Source organism: Triturus cristatus, chromosome 6, assembly GCF_964204655.1.
Source record: "Triturus cristatus chromosome 6, aTriCri1.1, whole genome shotgun sequence".
NCBI lineage: Eukaryota > Metazoa > Chordata > Amphibia > Caudata > Salamandridae > Triturus > Triturus cristatus.
In genome coordinates this window covers 497707364-497726123 of record NC_140589.1, presented here as the reverse complement: position 1 = coordinate 497726123, position 18760 = coordinate 497707364, and the positions used below count along the sequence as shown (strand labels likewise).

Sequence of the window (18760 nt, the reverse complement as noted above, 5' to 3'; positions counted from 1 at the left end):
AGCTATGATTGTGACACAGTGCATACTGTTGTTGCCTGGATGCCCTGCCCCTGTGACAGGAGACAGTGTTGTCTGACTTTCCAGGCAAGCCAGCGCCATGGCATTTAACTTGCTATGAGTGATCCTGCATTGTGTTCAAGTGTGCTCCATGCACCCCATTGTGGCATTGACTATCAGGACATGAGAACATCATAGTGTGTGTTGCTGACATGCATCACAAGCATGTGAAATGAGCCTCTGACCATCCCTTCATCCGGACACCTGTACTGAGTCAGTGGCAAGAGATGTGCTGTGTGTATAGTGACATACTCCTGCATGTCCAAACAATGTGTGGGTGGTGCATGTCGGCACATTGGGGTATTAGCATGCAACATGCAACAGACATATGGGTGCAAGTCCAGGAGGGATATGAGTGCCATTGTTGATGGTGTGAATGAAAATTGGCTTCTTCTAAACAGTGTGAGCACTTTGAGCAGTGTTCAGCTGATGATGCCAGGGTTGCCCTGTAATGTGATGTACTCACTGTGGTGTGGTGGAAATATATTATCCCTTGGTGATAATAATACGTTTAAACAATTGAGTTAAATCCCAATCACACCCCAAATTTTGTGCCCATGTGTTAGAACGTCACAGTTTCAAAAAGACCATAACAATCACTGTATTTAAAAAAAAAAAATAGTTGTGTAGAATTTATTAAAAACACATTGCAAATGCAATTAAAAATAGACATACAACTGTCTAATGTCTTCAAACAGAAACCATGTAACACAAACTTCACATATAATTGATAGTGACCTCCTCTATTGAGACACTTGGCTGTTACAAACAGATAACAGAGAGAATACAGAAGACAACATTTTTTGTCATTAATTAACACATCCGTTCTGTCAAAGATCTTTTCTTAATAGTTCATCCTAAGCTTTTTATCTAATTCTTATTTTCTTAGGAGAACCTCTTACAACGGATTATGTTGATTTTGGTGTCGACGCGTTTCGATGGCTTTATTCAATATCCCATCTTTTTCAAGACCAAAAAATGTAGCTTTCCTATAATTGCCACTGGTTGGTTACCATTGTATCACACCCCCTTATATCATATCCTTACTGCTCTGTAATTTATCTAATTTGGAGGACATTCCTTTCCTAGAGCGATCTGTAAAACAGTGATATACCAATCAGTCTCCTTTATCTGATCTGATAGTATAATATAATCCACTCGTTTGTAGCTCTGTACCCACGTTTTTTTAAAAATCGGGAAGCGGCCTCCACTTTTATTTGTAATCTGACTGTGCCACCATGTCAGCACACAAGTGTATTCTTCTTATTTATATATTGGGCAGTCAAAGAAAAGGGGGGGAGTTTGTTCCTTCAGCCCCAAATTCTCTTAGGCAATTCTTATATCGGAGATCGTTGTTAATTCCTGCGAGGTATCCGGTACTCCTAGCGTCCTCCAAACCAAAGGCAGGTGTGTGCAATCAGTGCAGGTGACTGATGTTGTTCTCTTTTTTCGTATTTCTATCCAGATACATCCATGGCCACAGAAGGCACAGAAGGGGACAGCTCCACGGACCAGGAGGAGCCACAGAGCCTGACTGTGACAGAATGCGAGGAGTCGGGGGGGACCCAGTGGCATGGAGGGCGAGTGGAGCCACACCGAGGAGTCCTCAGCACCATCCACCCCAGCTGAGGGCCACAGAAGCTCGGAGGATGACTCCCTTGTGGAGGCGGGTGTCAGCAGCCACCAAACTCCAGCTAGTAAGGCTGTCCCCACCACCGCCCCCACCACCACCATCCACACCCTCCCATCGGCTCCCATCCCAGAGGTCCGTGGAGGCTCCCGTGTTCCGGAGCATGTCTCCTTTGTGCCAGGCACCGCACCCCCTGCCCCTGTGCCCCCTGATGTCCTGAGTGAGGAGTCTGTGGACTTACGTAGACAGATCCATGTAGGGCAGCCATCAATGCTGAGTGTCCTCCATGCACACACCAGTCTGTTGACGCAACTGGTGTCGTTCATGGAGGGCATTTCATCGGGCATGTCTGCCCTACAGAGGACCAATCAGTCAGTGGCCTCCTCCCTGATGGCAGCATTGTCCCTCCTCCAACAGTCCTGCACCCCTCCTACCCCTGCACCACCCATGATTCCTAGCACCCTACCGGTCCCAAGCACACACACACCAGCCCATTCTCACAAAGCCACAGACACGGGCAGCACACAAACACCCAAACCAAGGTCTAGACATGCACACAAGCAAGCGCAGGGGACTGATACCACACTCACACAGAATGGTTTGCAGACACACACACAGTCATCTACAACCACTCCGCAGTCCTCCGATACCTCTCCCTCCCAGCCCCCTTCCCTTGCCTCACCTGCAACCCCATCTCCCCAGAAGCTCTTCCTCTGTGACCATGGCCTCTTCCCCACCGACCCAGCAGATCCATCTTACAAGGGGAAGAGGAAGTCCCCACACACAGAGGGGAGTGCCCCTCACACCCAGACACCCTCACCCAGGCGCAGTCAGACTGAGGCCCCCACCCGCAAGTCCCCCCGGAGCCGGAAGAGCAAGACCCCACCCCGCCCCGCAGCTCCACGATGAAGTCTCCGTCTTCCATCCCCCAGGCCACCACTTCAGAGGTTCCCCGCCACACCCTGCCCCAGGTTCCCCCTCCCACAGATACACCATCCCCAAAATGCTGAGGCCCTCCCCCCTACCACTTGCTCTTCCACCCCAATTCAGACGGTTAGTGCCACTGATGTGGGGACCGTGTCCCCCCTCTGTCCTGCCGACCTCACCTGAACCCCATTCCGCTCCTATTGAGTTAGGCACTGCAGTGGAGTCCACTACCACCCCGTGGGGACCCAATCCACTCCATCTGACTTGCCCACTGCAGTTGTGCCGGCACCCACCCCATCTGACTTGTGCCCCACAGTTGTGACTGCACCCACTACTTCAGTCAGCTCCACTGCAGTTGCCAGTGACTCTCCTGTATCCACCACCCCTTCACTGCCTCCTTCTGCTGCGCCCTGATATTGTCCCTGCGGTGCCTGGCCTGCCCCCATGTATGCCCCTCCAAGGGGATGTCCCCTGTCCTTAGCAGTGCAGGCAAGCAACGTGTGACAATTGTCACTCAAGTTCATTTCTTGTCATTTGATAATGGACTGGCCATTGGCCTTTGTTTTGAACGTACGTTTACATTTTCATCTGCTGAATAAAGCTTTTTTCTTTATCCTTGTGAATTTGATTTAGCTGTACATTATGTTGATGATGTTTACCATTACCTTGCAGGTCTAATGCTGGGTTTCCAATGTTGAATACTAAGGTGTTGATGTGAGGTACTCCATGTGGTCCATGAGATATGTATCCTATTCTGGTCCGTATCCATGTCATCCTTTGCAGCTAACTGGGTGTGTCATGATTAACAATTTGTGAACATCTCTGTAAACATTTCATTTGCATGGTCCCATGAGTGGCTTGCACACATGCACATATGATGTGCTTCCCATTGTCCAATTTGTCTATTTCCCTGACTGTGGGCGCATCTCCACTGGACCTGCAGGTGTGGGCATCATTGGTGTAGGAGTAACTGGGTCCTCTGTGCAACTTGCCTGACATATATATTGAGTATGTGCAGATGACTTAAGGGACACTCCCGTACCCAGGCTGTTGTGACCAGAGCCTTAATTGTGTGGTAACTGATGGCTGACTGACCAAGTGTTCTGCTGACATGACTGAGACCTGCTGGGACTGTGTTTGGCACAACTGAGCTTCCACAGGAGTTGAGTCCCCTCAAGTAAGTGTGTTTTCCGTGACATTGCCTGTGCCCATGGTGTGTGTTGTGTAAGCATGTGTGTGTGTGTCCACATCACTTTTTATACACAGGCAGTGTTCCTTGATATGTTCCTGTTGTTGATGCTTGCTGAGTTGTACTGTGTTTATCCCACATCTTTGCCTGGGCTACCAGATGTGTGGGTGCATGACACACTACTGTTAATTGGTGTTTCATCATTGGGATTTGTCAGTTCTGAGTGGTGATGATGTTGTCAGACGCAGATGGGACACAGTTAGGGGTCCCCAATGCACTTGTTTGTTCGCAATATCATGTAGTTGTCCCTAGGTGGTACCTTTCAGTGATTGAGACATGTGTATGTGTGTGTGACTGCTGCCACTTGTCCGGTTCAGGGCTGCAATGTTTGCAGGTGTCAGCATGTGTGCCTTGTGGTTCTCCTTGGCTTCTGCATTGTCCTGGGACTGTGGCAGGTATTCTGCAGGTTACGTGAGCTTTGATGTCATGGCCATGTAACGCATACTGTGCAGTATGTCTGTCATTCGCCAGGGTTGTAAACTGTCCTTGTGTGATGAGTCTGTGCGGGGAACAACCTTTACAACGCAACTTTTACAACGCACTACACTTACAACGCATTTGTTACAACGCAACATCCACTACAACGCATTCCATTACATAGCATGACACTACAACGCATTTTTAAAAACTACCTTTACAACGCATTCCATTACATCGCATACTACCTTTACAACGCATACCATTACAACGCATAATATTACACTACACTATCCAACACTTACCCTACTGTTGCACCCCCTGGAGTTAGAATAGTAATTTTTACCTCTATACTATCCAACACTTACCCTACTGTTGCACCCCCTGGAGTTAGAATAGTAATTTTTACCCCTATACTATCCAACACTTACCCTACTGTTGCACCCCCTGGAGTTAGAATAGTAATTTTTACCCCTATACTATCCAACACTTACCCTACTGTTGCACCCCCTGGAGTTAGAATAGTAATTTTTAGCCCTATACTATCCAACACTTTCCCTACTGTTGCACCCCCTGGAGTTAGAATAGTAATTTTTACCCCTATACTATCCAACACTTACCCTACTGTTGCACCCCCTGGAGTTAGAATAGTAATTTTTACCCCTATACTATCCAACACTTACCCTACTGTTGCACCCCCTGGAGTTAGAATAGTAATTTTTAGCCCTATACTATCCAACACTTTCCCTACTGTTGCACCCCCTGGAGTTAGAATAGTAATTTTTACCCCTATACTATCCAACACGTACCCTACTGTTGCACCCCCTGGAGTTAGAATAGTAATTTTTACCCCTATACTATCCAACACTTACCCTACTGTTGCTCCCCCTGGAGTTAGAATAGTAATGTTTACCCCTATACTATCCAACACTTACCCTACTGTTGCACCCCCTGGAGTTAGAATAGTAATGTTTACCCCTATACTATCCAACACTTACCCTACTGTTGCACCCCCTGGAGTTAGAATAGTAATTTTTACCCCTATACTATCCAACAATTACCCTACTGTTGCACCCCCTGGAGTTAGAATAGTAATTTTTACCCCTATACTATCTAATACTTACCTTAAATGCAATTTAATATTATGCGTTGTAATGGTATGCGTTGTAAAGGTAGTATGCGATGTAATGGAATGCGCTGTAAAGGTAGTTTTTAAAAATGCGTTGTAGTGTCATGCGATGTAATGGAATGCGTTGTAGGGGATGTTGCGTTGTAAAAAATGTGTTGTAAATGCATGCATTGTAAAAGTGTGCGTTGTAACGACATACATCCGTCTGTGCACCTTAGTTCCTCCCAACATTACAGTGTTTGTCATGGGTGCATGTGCAATGTCACCTGTCCATGTGGGCTTCACAGATGCACACTGGTGCAGTTCAGGGTGTGTGGTGTTGATGGTGGACTGATGTAAATGTTTTCATGGATGGGCCCCTAGCTCCTGTTTGTACATGGATGACGGCCATGCTGAGTGATTTGTGTTTGTGTAGGTGTGATGTATGTTTGTGGCACAGGACACATGTCTGGATTTCACAGTTTGTACGACATCTACCTTTGTCAGCACAGTGCAGGTGTCATGCATGCTTGTGTCACCCCAATGTCTGGTCCCTGGGGGTAGTGCTGTTGTGTGTCAGTCTCTTGCTGTGTTAGTTGGGGTTCATTCCAGCTTGTGTCACATGTGTCTGTTGTGCTCCCTCTCATCTCACAATGCCTGATTGCCCACTAAGGGTGGCCCATTGCTGGGTTACTTTTGCATGGCACTGTGTCCACATCTGTGTCACTATGGTTCAGCCCCCCTCATGTGTTGTGTAGTTGCCTGGGGATACTGAGACACACACACACATGTTGTGTCAGATGTGCAGTGTGAGGTTGCCTGTTTGTGTTTGTGCATCTGCACCAGTGCATTGGTATTGCTGTTGTGGGCCATTGCCTGGATGTTGTTTTTGTGATTTTCCCTGCTGTCCCTGTGAGTCACATCACATCATTCTGCACATTTATACTGGTTGTTAGGTCCTATTGCTGGCATGGAATGGGAGTTTGTGACCTGACACCTACAGTCTACACAGGTTGTTTTGATTAGTGTGTCTATTTTCGAGATGTGTGTATGCTTTGTGATGGTCACTTCTGTTTTTGTGTCATTGTACACTGTATGCATTGTCAGCCCCCATGGGTGGTGCTTGTCTGCACATGGCCGAGAGTATGTTAGGTTATCACAGCACTGTTAGCCTCACCACATCTCTGTGAGTATGGGACACAACCACTACTTTGCCCCAAAAGTGTTTCATGTGTTGGGACCAGAAATCATACATGCTGTTTGGCATTTGCAGCTTTGTCCATGATGACGCTTACCTTTTGGTCACTGTGATGAGGGGGGTTTTGGACCCCATCACCACAATGCTCAACATCTGCTGCTGTTGGAAGCACACACTTAACTTTTGTTCTACACAGTGAGGGGGTGTTATTTTCACATTGCCACAATGCTAGTGATGCTTGCCTTGTGTAGGCCACACGTTTTGGTCACACATGTGATGGTAGTCACATTGTATGTTCGAAGTCATGATCACTGTTGTGGGCATTTGTCACAGACTACACACTGTTGTCATGATGTTAGGGGGGATGCATTTAGCTGACTTACCTAATGTTGGTGTATGATGGATGTGTGGCGCATCACACATCCTATGAGTGGGGGTGGCATTAGTGCTGGGCAACAGGTCCCCTATGGGTGGGGGTGGCAGTTGTGATGGCCAACAGGTCCCCTATGAGTAGGGGTGGCAGGAGTGCTGGGCAACAGGTCCCCTATGGGTGGGGGTGGCAGTAGTGATGGGCAACAGGTCCTCTATGGGTGGCGGTGGCAGGAGTGCTGGGCAATAAAAGCCCTATGAGTGGGGGTGGCAGGAGTGATGGGCAACAGGTCCCCTATGAGTGGGGGGGCAGTAGTGATGGGCAACATAAGCCCTATGGGTGGGGTGGCAGTAGTGCTGGGCAACATACCCCCTATGAGTTGGGGTGGCAGGAGAGATGGGCAACATAAGCCCTATGGGTGGGGGTGGCAGTAGTGATGGTCAACATAGTCCCTATGGTGGGGGGGCAGTAGTGATGGGCAACATAAGCCCTATGGGTGGGGTGGCAGTAGTGCTGGGCAACATACCCCCTATGAGTGGGGGTGGCAGTTGTGATGGGCAACATAAGCCCTATGGGTGGGGGTGGCAGTAGTGATGGGCAACAGGTCCCCTATGGGTGGGGGTGGCAGGAGTGATGGGCAACATAAGCCCTATGAGTGGGGGTGGCAAGAGTGATGGGCAACATAAGCCCTATGGGTGGGGTGGCAGTAGTGCTGGGCAACATACCCCCTATGAGTGGGGGTGGCAGTTGTGATGGGCAACATAAGCCCTATGGGTGGGGGTGGCAGTAGTGATGGGCAACTGGTCCCCTATGGGTGGGGGTGGCAGGAGGGATGGGCAACATAAGCCCTATGAGTGGGGGTGGCAGGAGTGATGGGCAACAGGTCCCCTATGGGTGGGGGTGGCAGTAGTGATGGGCAACATAGTCCCTATGGGTGGGGGTGGCAGTAGTGATGGGCAACAGGTCCCCTATGGGTGGGGGTGGCAGAAGTGATGGGCAACATAAGCCCTATGAGTGGGGGTGGCAGGAGTGCTGGGCAACATGTCCCCTATGGGTGGGGTGGCTGTAGTGATGGGCAACATAGTCCCTATGGGTGGGGGTAGCCGTAGTGATGGGCAACACAAGCCCTATGTGTGGGGGTGGCAGTAGTGATGGGCAACTGGTCCCCTATGGGTGGGGGTGGCAGGAGTGATGGGCAACATAAGCCCTATGAGTGGGGGTGGCAGGAGTGATGGGCAACAGGTCCCCTATGGGTGGGGGTGGCAGTAGTGATGGGCAACATAGTCCCTATGGGTGGGGGTGGCAGTAGTGATGGGCAACAGGTCCCCTATGGGTGGGGGTGGCAGGAGTGATGGGCAACATAAGCCCTATGAGTGGGGGTGGCAGGAGTGATGGGCAACAGGTCCCCTATGAGTGGGGGTGGCAGGAGTGCTGGGCAACAGGTTCCCTATGGGTGGGGGTGGCAGTAGTGATGGGCAACATAGTCCCTATGGGTGGGGATGTCATTAGTTATGGGCAACATAAGCCCTATGGGTGGGGGTGGCAGTAGTGATGGGCAACAGGTCCTCTATGGGTGGTGGAGGCAGGAGTGATGGGCAACATAAGCCCTATGAGTGGGGGTGGCAGGAGTGATGGGCAACAGGTCCCCTATGGGTGGGGGTGGCAGTTGTGATGGGCAACATAAGCCCTATGGGTGGGGGTGGCAGTAGTGATGGGCAACAGGTCCCCTATGGGTGGGGGTGGCAGGAGTGATGGGCAACATAAGCCCTATGAGTGGGGGTAGCAGTAGTGATGGTCAACATGAGCCCTATGGGTGGGGGTGGTAGTGGTGCTGGCCGTACAAACCCTATGGTGGCCTATTAAATGTCCCTGCGGACTCATGTATGTGGGGAAAACCTCTCGAAAAGTGAAAGTGAGAATTTCAGAACATAAAAGTTCCATTCGAACCAAAAGTCTCAAATCTCCTCTCACATCACACTGGTTAGAACACCGCCACACCATCGCACAACTTAGATTCACTATACTTGAGATGATGCCCCGAAACACACAGTTGAATACAGATAGACTTTTATCACAAAGAGAAGTCTGGTGGACCAAGTTTTTGCACACCTTGCTACCATTCGGGTTGAATGATAAAATTGAAATGCAGTGCTTTTTATAATAACATGTCGAACTTTGCCATTTGACCTCCAGACTGTCTATATGCACTTGCCAATGCCCATTTGTCTCTCATTGTGTTTATGTATCCACAGACTTTTTCCCTCCAGCCACCTGTTTAGATTGTTTGGTCTCTTCAATTTGAGCAATTTTTTTCTCTATAATTTGGGATCTTCCATTTTATTTTGTTCATTTCAATTGAGCAATTGTTTGTTTATAGTTTGTTTCCTCTATTTTACCAGCACACTCCAGCTGTTTTCAGTGAACAGTGTTTCACCACTTTTAAGAACCTTAACATCTGATTAATATTTTTGTGCACACCATTGGTCGATTTCCACCTGGTCGTTTTTTATTTTTATTCTCATTTTGACTTTCACTCGTTCCCCACTCCAGTCACACGTTTTCTCTCTAATTTTCCTTTTCATCATTTACACCCATCTGTTTACATTACTTCAGCTTGCGCCCCGCGTGACCCCGCAGCACCACTTGGCGTATTCATTTTCACAGCCTTCAGCAGTCCCATTTCTATGAGCACCATTTTCACTCATCACGTGATCACGGGCGCGCATTAATCTTCTGAGTAGAACGCGCCATGGACATACACCTTTACGGATGTACACAGGAGCCACGATCGGTTGCCGGTTTCTTCGCGTGCACAGTACACTGGGTAAGCAGCATACATAGTTCCCTGCACGTAGTTCTTTGAAATTATTTCGGATCCGTTTCTTCAAATAGTTTTCCCTACTTTGATTGTAGAGTTTGCGCAGCTTGCCGTCACACGACGTCTTTCCCTGCAAGCCACTGAATCCTTTGCCAGCACTTTGAACATTCGGGACACAGTACACATCTAGCCCAGTGACTGGTTTTTGCCGCATTTTCAGTAAGCTTCCTTTTTTACCGTTATACTTGTTTCCAATACAAGTTTCAGTTTCACTGTTGTGTTCTACAGTTTTTTCTGTGCTTTTCCGTTCCAGGCATAAAGCCCCAGTTCATTCTCCTCATCCTGTACATTCCGATTCTGATACAGTTGTTCAATTCATTTGGCCAGAACTTTCCAGGTTACTATCAGCTTATTTACGTCATTATTCATCCTGGCACATCGTTTTCTTTCCACTTATGCACTTGGTGGTGGCCTTTGGTAATTAGCCATTCGACTATCCGAATTATTTCTGTTCCGTTTTAATCTCTTTTCACTTCTTTGGCAGTTTTTTTACTAGCACAACTTCCATGACACTGGGTTTATTTTTCGCATTTGCTCCAGTTTGAAATAGACCAGCATTGTTTTCCCTTGGGCTCCAGCCTGCTGCACCCTGTATTATACCGCTGTCTGTTTATGTTAAAATCAGTTACGTTTTGAATTCCAAGGTCATGAAATGTATTCTTGTATTTTTTTCAACAGCTGCCCCTGAAGAAGGGATGTATAACATCCCGAAATGCATTGGGTTTTCTTGTGAACTGACGATTAAGTTCTCTGCCCGAGTGCAGATATTTTGATTTCATTTATGTGGATTTCGTTTGGAGCTACTTTTCAATTATTGTCTTGTACATTTCTATGTCATTTATGTGATTGAATGATAAATACACTTTTATTATAAATCACCGTGATTGAACGGACTGTTAAATTGTCACATTATTCAGATCGTTTATTCTTTTGGTCAAGTTTTGTCTTTTCAGTAACTAATATGTCTTAATCATGTAATATATTCATCCAGCAGTGCACTCAGTATACTGGTGTATATACATCAGCAGTTTTCTATTGAGTTGCGAGGAGGGCTACCTCGTGTCTGAGTTGCACGCTTCATTTATTGAGATTCAACCATATAGACTCAATTTTTTGAATTTTGGAGTGCGCTATCTTACACAGAATCTGGCCTGTTGGTAGTGGCCAGGATATGGATCCCCTGTGTGTGTGTGACAGTTTGCGGGTACGTGTCGTTTGTCTGTGTGGTGGGTGTCTGACTTACCGTCTGCGCCGTCCGCGTCTGTTCCTGATCCGGTCATAGATGTAGAGTACTGGTATGACCTGCGCGATGGGATTCATGATGTGTTCGTCTCGTACACGCTGCTTATTGCTCCGTCTCGTACCCGTTGCAAGCTGGTCCGTCTCATAGCCGTGTATTGAGTTGTGGTGCAAATCGTAGCTGATATGCTTCTTTTACGGATGCTGTGATGTGCGGTACGTGGCGACCCGTCCGGCACATAGGAAGTACGCATCGTACTTGTCCGGGCGGAAACTGCTATGGATACTGCTTCCGGGCGACTCGGTTCGGCGTTAGGAGTTACGGCTCGGACGGAGAATAAAGCTTGAATCACAGCCTCCGTATCTGTCTGGTTTTTGGCAGTTATGCGCATCATACTTCATCAACAGGACGGACCGGCTCCGGGTACGGATTGGTCGCAAGGTAAGGCTACGAACAGCTCTCAGAGAGCTGTCCGACCTGATCGGAATCGACCCCACAGTGTTAGTTGGTAAGTGGTTGGCTAACAAGGTTCACAAAGGGTCAAAGCAGCACGCTTCTATGCCAAAAGGGGAGAAGAATATTCACCTTACACATTTTCCAATCCAGAGGGTAAGTCATGAAAAATTCTCATGGGACTCGAGGAGGGCCCAGGAAATTTGGGAATGGTAATGGTGTAACCAGGAAAGACCATCAGGAAAAGCGCAAGCAAGGAAATCCTTCCAAGTCCAAAGTGGTGACTTACTCCAAGTGCCACTTGGGACTCTTTAAAAGAGATTTTGAAAGGAAAGAACTAGACACAGGGACATCTGTGATAGCAAGTCTGCTGCATATGTGTGTTAGGAAAGCTTAACTTAGGAGACTTTAAAAACATCAATACATCAAATAAGTAAGACACAGCACAAAATAAAAATCCCACACCAATTTAAACAAATAGTAAATATTATTATGAACAAATAGACACCCACACCACAAGCATCCAATGTAGGGAACTAGAGATATGAATTTTTAAAGATTAACCACTTTAGAGTGCTTAAAAACCTATAGCACCACTGTGGGACATCTGGTCGCACTTGACCAGGACAAAGCCAAAGTTTCGGCCAAACGCAATGGAACCCTGGTTAGATACACTAAGCAGGAGGCTCAGGTCAAAATTTTACCTTTACAATTAGAAACTTTCCTAGAGCTCTTTATTTGTATGGTCCTCGACCCTCCTCAGCGGCGGGATTCGGAACTGGTTTGCGGTCTTGACTTTCCATGAGGCCCCAGTCAAATCCTTGAAGTCCGGAGCTCTGAAGCCTTCAGAGGGACGAACCTGAAATCCTGGCCGGGTCACGGTTGAAGGTGGCCGGCTTGACTCTCACAGCTGGGTCGGACACCTTATGGGGCTTCTCCCCAAAAGTTCTCCAAAGTTCTCCAAACGTCAGGAGGTGCTTCTGATGGAGCAAGGACTCGTATTGAAGAGACTTACTTGGAAGCAATCCTCTCATTTAACTTCTAATATTGTATTAACCACGTATTGTGTAAATTAATACGCACAACATTGAACATAAAAGACAGAGAAGCTTGCTTATGTGTTTTGCTAATAAGTAACTCAAGCGAAATCCTAAAATGGCTGCTAACGGGAAATCTTTATTGCGCATCCGTCAACTGCACCTACGCAGTATGATGAGCTGTCGCTTGGAAGGAATTAAAATGGCGGCTTGGAAAGCTCACATGCTTGGCATCTGCTTTGCCGAAACTAAACCGAGCTATTTTACTAATGCCAATGCGGGGAAAGCATTAATAAGTAAATGGGGTTAGTGTAGAGATATGGTGGTATACAGTGAAACCATTTATTTTTTTAATTAATATTTTTCTTTCTGACTCTTTTATTAGTGCGCATTTGGGTCTCTCGTATGAGTCCAGAGTCTGTTAGTCATGTGATCCTCCGCGCATGCCTGGTGAGATTGAGCCGGAAGAGTGACGATAACTCTTGAACGCAGTCCAAGGACGCAAAAGTTACAAAGCCTGGGAACCTGCACTACAGACCTCTGAATGAATAGATGTTCATAACAGAAAAACGCAAATGTTGCTAATAAGATGTGAATACGGGTGGAAATAAAACATTTGAATTTAAAATTAGGGGTTGGATCCTTGAACAATGAAATGATAGACTATGATGAGGTATAAGCATGGTGTGATGATCACCCCCCTTGCCTGTCCAATCAGAGTTAGTAGTGTCACAATATTGAAACATTAATGGGTGGCACATGAATAATGTAGGGTATAATTGAGGCGGTCTTAGTTAGTTAGTCAGATGGAGATTTGCTGAATGCTACAGAGCTTGGGATGCTGTCGGAGTGACGAGTGATCCTGATGAAGAATCGAATGCAGAACCATCTATCTAAACCTAATTAATTTAGAAGAAGATCGCAGAAGAATCTTGAGGAGGAAGAGAGTGTCAGAGAGGGGTGCTACGCAAGTGTCGGTGTTAGAAAGGTCATCTATCATGTCCTGATTCCTGTCCTGAAGCCTTTATTGCATAATCTTTACCGGGGGACCCTTCCCAGCTCCTTGGCCCGGGGGTTGGTTTTCACACCATCCTAGGTAACTATAATTCTCGTGAATGTGCAAATGTTCTTCTCTCTCTGTCCTCTCGCTTCTGAGCATACGTCATTGCAAGTATACTGTATGTGTTTGATGATTGATGAATTGAATCTTCTTCCTATGAGTGACGGAGACTGTACTGTACTTTGAAGTCGTTTACATGAAACTAATTTAGATAAAGACTTAAAATTTTCCCAGAGTCTGTGGTTATTTCATTGCAAAAAGAAATAATTCATGTCATTTCACCATTAACTAGTTCAACTAATGGTCCATTGACCAGAGGAAAGAACTTTATGATCAGTGAAAAGATTAGTTGAGAACAAGAGGTGACTAATCTTGAAGTAATAGTAAATCATAAACCTTGACTCCAGCGGTTAGTACCAGGCTGTGTGTATGTGTGTTTATGGGCCCAGATGAGTATATGGTATTGAAGTACCTGTTGCTGGTGAGCCGCTGGATCACTTCCAGGTCTCCTTGCGGGTTCAAAGTGTCCACAACACAAATCCAAATGTCTGGAATCCCTTGGATGATCTCTGGAAGTTCTGGACCACAATTTGCTAAATGCACCTGGCTACATCCTTAAAAGTCCACTAGATACACTCCAGGATGGGGACTCTTGGTGAAGACGATGCAGGTGAGCTCTGCCAACCTATAACTGCAGAGAGTTCATGCCTTAATCCTTCTTGAAGCAAAGCAGAGTCCCCAGGACTGTACAGCCAAAGTGTGCAGCAGACGCAGTCATGCAGAGTTCAGGCCTTTGGGTGCAAATTCAGATTCCAGCAGGACAGTTATTTTTTTCCTTGTAGTTTCAGACAGCAGAACAGATATGCTATGCACCTCTCACATATTCATTCTCAGCTTCTGGGCATCAAGAGGAGGACCAATGGGATGCAGGGTGCCACCCAGGTGCATGACCACTTCCTCAAAGTGTGGCATCTTCTTGTGCCAGAAAGTACTATTCCTCCAAAATCCATCATTTTTTTTTAAACATAGTTTATTGGTTTTTTGTTGCACAGCCACATATAAAGCCTTACACAAGTTGTTTCACCATCCACCCTGCAAATTAGGCACAAGCCCCCCCGCCAATCCTACCCTACCTAAAGCAGGGTCATAAAAGGTCCCTCCCGGCCTATACAACGCATAACCAATAAGCTGCATAACAAAACCTCTATTTTTAACCCCTATTCAGCTTCCAAATCCCTCCCCCTCCCTCAGTCCTCCTCAACAACGTATGCGTCCATCTCTGCTCTCTAATATCATACAGTCCAAGGAATACCAATGATTCAAGTTATGTGATGTGCCCAGTTTGCTCCGGGGTAATCCCCCCATCCCCGGTTCGGTCGTCTCCATCCACACCTGGCCCATACTCTCGCAGTGCCTGCACTAACGCCTCCCACACAGCTGCCGCTTCTAGCGCCTTATCATCATTGCGCCTATGAGCCCATTGATACCGCAGCGCACCCTCGCTGGTGGCCCATTTAAGAAATTCCCCCTTCTATCGCTTGCTAGTGGGACCTACTGTTGCCTTCCACCTCTTCGTGATTTCTCGTTTTGCTAGTATAAGTCCCATGTCTACGAATTTGCTCGTGATTTTAGTTTTGGAGCGTGTGTGGGAACCAGTGCAATATACTAACAGCCATATCAAACTCCAACCCTCTCTCTGTCACCTCATTCAGGGTATCTCCCACCTCTTTCCAGTAAGGCCCCAGCGCCGGGCAAGACCACAACATATGATCCAGTTCCACCCCAGTCCTCAGGCATCTGGGACATGCCGCCTCCTCAACTTTAAAATATTTCTGGATTTTCCCAGGTGTCAAGTATGCTCTGTGGAGTATGTAGAAGTGCACCAGCTGGAACCTTGCGTTTCTCGTGCTCTTCCAAGCTCGTCGCACTATCTGTGCCCAGGCCGTCTCAGGGATAGCCCTGTCTAGATCATTCTCCCACTTCTCCCTCAGTACAGCTAGAGGCTGTAGGTTTTCGAGGAGCATTCTAGAATATAGGCACGTAACCGCCTTAACAGTTCCTGCCGCCATCGTAGTATACTGGCAGGCCATCGACGTCTTAGGCTCCATCAACCCCTCCCTCCAATGCGCCTGCATCGCTCTGGTAATCGCTGCGTGCAACAGGAAACCTCCCCTAGGCAAATCAAACCGCTCTTGGAGAGTCTGGTAGGACAGCAATACCCCGTTTTCATGTAGGTCTCCCACCACCTGCAGTCCCGCTTCTTCCCAAAGTTGTAAGTGCGACCAGTCCCCGCCGTGTGGCAATGCAGTCAGCATCCCCAGTGGCATCTCCGGTGCATACGGATGTAACACCCCCGCTCGTCTCTGGGTGCGATTCCAGCAGAGCCTGAAGGTTATCTCCTCCGTAAGGAGGTCCCGGGATTCCAGCCTCTGCTGCAGGGCAATGTAGGAAAGGACATGGCGTGGTGTTCCCCCATCCCGTCTGGCCTCCGGACCGCGGAACACCCGCGCCACATTTTGGGTAAAGATCTGCAATTGCGCCGCTAAGTAATATAGTTCAAAGTCCGGGACCGCCAGCCCTCCTTCACTCTTGGGTCGTATAGCGCCACTCTGCGCCTGCCCGTACCCCACAAAAAAGACACTACCATCGATTTCAGCAACTGGAACGTGGAGTTGGGTATCCACACCGGAAGTGTCCTAAAATAATATAATAAGCGAGGGAGCGCCACCATTTTCAAAAGGGAGATGCGGCCCGTCACCGATAACGGGAGGGTGGCCCAAAAGGCCATACTCCCCTTCAGGGCCCGTATACTGCGGCCCACATTGCCCTTCAGTATATCTGCCATCGTGTGATAAATATGTACCCCTAGGTAGTGCAGGCAGGTGGGTTCCCAGCGGACCGCTCGGGACATGTCCGGCCTAGCCTCCCCCTGTCGCACCGGGAACAGGCACGTCTTAGCCCAATTAACTCGAAGCCCTGATATGTCCCCAAACCCCGCCCCCGCCATCGCCCCACCAGCGTCTTCGAGGAACAGCAAAAGGTCGTCTGCATAAAGCGATATATGCTGTCGCCCGTCTCTGCCATCCAAACCCCTGTAGTAGCGGCCTGTCCGAATCTTGGCCGCGAGGGGCTCCACCGCCAAGGCGAATAGTAACGGGGAGAGCGGGCAACCCTGCCTCGTCCCGCGCTCAACCAAATATCTCGGAGAAATCAAGGAGCCCACTCGCACCCTAGCCACTGCCGAAGTATATAACACTTTTGTCCATTGGAGCTAACTCTCTCCTAATCCAAACCTACGCATTACTTTATACAAATATCCCCATTCCAAGCTATCAAAAGCTTTCTCGATATCTACCGAGAGTATCATAGGCTGCGGGGCTTCTGAGTGGTCATCGTCCAGTAATCACACCAATCTCTGGATGTTCGCAGTCGTGTTTTGTTGTGGTATGAACCCAGTTTGATCCTCATGAACCAGGGTGGGCATATATAGCAGTAATCGGGCCGCCAGTACACTACTCAATATTTTATAGTCGGTGGTTAGCATCGACAGCGGCCTATAAGAGGCCACCTTCTCACTTTCCCTACCCGGCTTCAATAGCGGGATCACCAGCGCTTCGCGCATCGAAAGGGGGAGCCGTCCTAATGTTCTAGCTTCTCTATAAACCTCCTGGAGCCGCGGGACCAGCAAGTCAGTATATTTCCCATAGAATTCTATGGGCAATCCGTCTAGCCCCGGTGTCTTGTTGCAGGCCATGCGCTTGATGGCAGCTCGTATTTCACCCGGCTCTACGTCCTTACCCAAGTCCAATGCCTGCTCCCGGTCCAGTCCCGGCAACGGGACCTCATCCAAGAAAGCGTCAACGGCAGGGTCACCCTCCTCTAATCTACTGTTAGAAGGGTGCCCTCCGGGAGCCCGATGGTGTCGGACTGACCACCCCGGGGGCCACCGTTCTGTAGGCGAGTAGCCGAGCACCGCTGAGAAGCCTCCTGGGCGAGGTCCTTCTCTTATGATCGTATCAGCCAAGCAACCCCACCACCACAAAGGGACACAGCCAGGGTATTTATTCTTATAAGATTTTATCGGTTATCAAGGCAGGTTTCTGTGGCAATATTTACAGGTGGATCGAGGGATCCAAGAGAGTCTCAAAGTCTGGTTGGGATTGGGTAGCGGGACAGTCTCAGTCTTAGCCTGGTACTGGACACCCTGTGCCTAGCTCTCAATCCTCGAGCCGGGGGGTTCCAGGAGCCGGGACGTCGTCCGCACGGTCCGGGGGATTGCTGCGGTGAGGTCGAGCCGCGACGAGGTCAGCAGGGCTCCGATGGTTTACTTCTGCGAGGTCGAGCCGCGACGAGGTCAGCAGGGCTTCGATGGTTTACTTCTGCGAGGTCGAGCCGCGACGAGGTCAGCAGGGCTCCGATGTTCCGTGAGGGTCTTCTTCTCAGCAAAGGGGGGAGCCGCGACACAGTCAGCAGGGCTCAGAGGTCCAAGTTCCAAGTAATGAGTCTTTCTCCGTAGGGTCAGCCACGATCCGATCAGCAGGGCTCTTGACTCCAGGATACAACTGCCGTCCTGGTTTGAGGCTGCCCCAGATATAGGTCTGGACCACTTTGATGTCCGGACCCTTGCGCCTGGGGGGCGGAGGGGCCGGGAGGGGAGAGGCCAGACACCCAGCGGGAGAGGCGCCAGCGCCCAGGAAAGCCGGAGGGCGATCGAAACCAGGCGTTGGGGACCGGTTGGGGGTCCCATCGAAACTCCCCTCCTCCGGGATCGGTGGAGTGGCCACTTGGTGCTCCCTGGCTGGATCTTGGTGCCTCGATGTCGGGGCTTCGCTGGGGCCGGGGCCGGGGCGAGCCGTGTCGCGTAGGCTGGTGCGGGTAGCAAGGTACAATCCGGAGGGACCCCGAAGGGTGGGGCTGCCCCCGTCGGGTCGGGTAGGAGGGTTCGGGACCACGCCACGAGGCCGGGTCCAACATCTACTTTTGTAGAGCGTCTCATAATAGTGCTTAAAACACTGCATGAGTTCAGTTTGGGTATAAACCAACCCCCCCTCCGCTCTCTCCAGAGCCAGGACAGGGGAGCTCCTTCTGGTGGGGTTGGCTAACCAAGCCAATAACGTCCCCGCTTTATCTCCCTCC

The 18760-nt window shown here is 48.8% G+C and overlaps 1 long non-coding RNA gene across 1 annotated transcript in view; it reads left to right on the top strand.

Annotated features, from left to right (window-relative positions):
• Positions 1 to 9642: 9642 nt before the first annotated feature.
• Positions 9643 to 18760, top strand: part of LOC146817323 (uncharacterized) — a 119290-nt gene continuing 110172 nt past the window's right edge. The window contains exons 1-3 of the long non-coding RNA XR_014962965.1: positions 9643 to 9780; positions 9870 to 9993; positions 10088 to 10171. This is a non-coding gene — a long non-coding RNA (uncharacterized LOC146817323). The remainder of the gene's footprint in view (positions 9781 to 9869; positions 9994 to 10087; positions 10172 to 18760) is intronic.